At 55.8% G+C, this 2,775-nt stretch overlaps 1 non-coding gene across 1 annotated transcript; it reads right to left on the minus strand.

Moving 5' to 3' along the window:
• Window positions 1-2,213: 2,213 nt before the first annotated feature.
• On the minus strand, window positions 2,214-2,286 carry TRNAR-ACG. The gene has a single exon. It is a non-coding gene; the product is annotated as a tRNA-Arg (tRNA).
• Window positions 2,287-2,775: the final 489 nt, after the last annotated feature.

Below are 2,775 nucleotides of genomic sequence, written 5' to 3' on the forward strand. Positions count from 1 at the left end.
TCATGGTTCTGAAGCTAAAGCATACACTGCACTGCTTTTGCTCACCTGTGCGCCTTCACTCGTTCTGCTTTTATGTGTGAGGATTTGAATTGGTTGGAGCTTTGTGTTATCCCTGCCTCCTGCCCGGTGTGGGGGAGTCGCAGCCAACGCCATGTCCCGTTTGTCAGCACGGTGAAGTGCTGGGCTAGGAGAAGTCCTTTCCACGTTTGAATTCAGAGATTCCTCTGGGCCTTCCGTGGTCATTTTGGCAAGAAAATAAGGTCAGGGCATAACTGGGCCATTTGGAACAGTTCCAGTTTGCAGCTTCTTCTACGAAAGACATATGTTAAATTCTGCCTGTCACCTGGCTTCTTCACACTGGGGTTTGCTATTCACATGGATGTTGTCTTTATTTATTAAGAAATGTGCTAGTCTAGCTTTTAATTCCTACTACAGCTTGCACTTCAGACTTGTTTTAGGGGAAGGGACGCTTGGAAGTCCTATTGTCCTGGTAAGGGGTAGCCCAATAGTTATTCAGATGATTTCCCTGAAACTTGTTTTCAGAAGTTTAATAGTTTCCAGTGTTTAATAGATTTTTGTTTAGATCATGCTGTTAAATTTCTACTGTTTGGAATCACAGAATCACAGAATATCCCGAATTGGAAGGGACCCACAAAGCGTATTGAATCCAACCCTTGGCTCACACGGGACCACCCAAAATCCAAACCCAGTGTCTGAGAGCATTGTCCAAAGGCTGCCTGAGCTCCAGCACTCAGGGCTGTGCCCACTGCCCTGGGCAGGCTGCTCCATGCCCACCATCCTCTGTCCCTCACCCCCAGCTGCGTCTCCCCTGACACAGCTCCATGCCGTTCCCCTGGGCCCTGTCGCCGTCACAGAGAGAAGCAGTGGAGTCTCATCAGCAGTGCAGTGTTAGGGTAGAGGGGAAGCAGGTTAGTATGAGGGATCTCTGTCCCTCAGGAGAAGAAAGTGTTCCCTGTTCTGATTATTAGCACTGGGCAAACGTTTCATGTCCTTGGGTTTTAGCACTGGGTCTTTGGGGACCTCCACCTGTCCCTTCCACAAGCTCCTGGCCTTGAAACATTACAGGTCCTTTTTTCATGTTTAGCCCTTCCGTATTTCCTTGGAATTTTTCCTCTTTATTATTTCAGCGACAGTAAAACCAGATCTTTGCTTAAAGGGAATGCCAAACGCCTTCCATCCTTTAGGCAGGCTCTGCCTGCATCAGACTTCAGATGCAGAGTGTCCATGCGAACAGGAAACAAATCCTGGAATCACAGTAGTTAAAGTTGGAAAAGACCACTGCGATCATCTAGTCCAAGCAGTAACCCCTCCTCCCCGTGCCCATTAACCACGTCCCCCAGTGCACATGCTGGAGCACATCTGTGCTGGAGCAGAGCTTGAGCAGTTTTGTTCCAGGCAAGGCATACCTGGGGATTCTTTGAAAGTACCACCAAGCGGAGGGATGCACGGAGAAGGAAGGATGTGAAGGAAACACATGCAGCATGGCCATGCACCCTGAAAGCAAGTTGGAGCCCAGCCAGTGGTACTTGTGCTCATTTTGTATGTTATGGCTTCTTGAAAGCATGACATTGGGACAGAGTGTTCTGCTGGCATCACTAAGCACAGCCTCCTGCAGCACAGCTCTCTGTTCAGTGCCATTGGGTGTTTATTCAAAATGGAGGCCAGCAGCAGCGGCCTGACCCTTGTAGTTTCAGTGATTAAAGGCAATATGGTGAAGCAGCGCTCAGCGTGGTCTTTCCTAACGTCTGGTCTCTGACTGTGGGAGGCGGTGAGCCGTGAGGTGGGTGTCCCACCTGCAACCAGGGCTGGCGGGGGGGGCAGCCCTGCCTGCCATGGGGAGGCCTGGGGTTTGTTTGCAATGGGCAGCAGCAGGGATGCAGTGCTGCAATCCATGGGCTGCGTTTTCCTTCTGGCAGATGAGGGAAGGCTCACAGGGAGAGCCCTGCTGGAGTGCCTCTTTCGCCCCACAGTCCCAGGCCCGTGGGGAAGCTTCTTCCATCGAGTAGGTGAAGGGATGGAGTTGAGGAGGTGCCATAGGTGGTGGGGTGAGCTTTCGGCCTGAGGAGAGCTCCTGGAACAGCCCGTCAGCTTTGCGATTTCGGAGGGGAGGCCGTAGGGGTGGCGGGCAGCACTCCTAGCTCGGAAGGGAAAAAATACCGGAGGGAAGAAAACGGGGAAAAAAAAAGAGCAGCCGAGCCAGCCAGGAGTCGAACCTAGAATCTTCTGATCCGTAGTCAGACGCGTTATCCATTGCGCCACTGGCCCTGCTCGTAAACCATCGTTGCCCAGCAGCAGTTCAGCACATTCTCCGCCCGCGCCGCGTTCCCACGGGGCGGGGCCATAGGCCGGGCCGCCGGCTGAAAAGACAGCCGATTCCGAGGCCCCGCCCCGCCCCGCCTCACCGAATCTCCTTGGGGCGTGGCCGACCGCCCCACTCTGCTGCTGCCAATCCCTGCGCGTTTCCTTGGCACGCCCCCCTCTGCCCGGGGTGGTGTCACCGTTCCGCGACGCCCCGGCGGCTCGAGGAGCTCCGCGGGGGCGGGATTAGCGCGGGCGTTCGGCCAATGGCGGGGCCGGCCTCTCGGCCCGCGTCCTCCCGCCGCCTCCCATAGGGCGCGCCCGACCGTTCTCTTGCCCGAGGAGGTTTGTCCCGCGCGAGGCTCCGTCGCCGCAGGCCGGCGGGACGCGTCAGCCCGGCGGGACGCGTCAGCCCGGCACGCAGGCGGGGAGCGGCCGGCTGGGAGCGGAGCGGGA

This window comes from Centrocercus urophasianus, unplaced genomic scaffold (assembly GCF_019232065.1).
Source record: "Centrocercus urophasianus isolate 14NV4802_14NV808 unplaced genomic scaffold, USGS_Curo_1.0 seq_16, whole genome shotgun sequence".
Classification (NCBI taxonomy): Eukaryota; Metazoa; Chordata; class Aves; order Galliformes; family Phasianidae; genus Centrocercus; species Centrocercus urophasianus.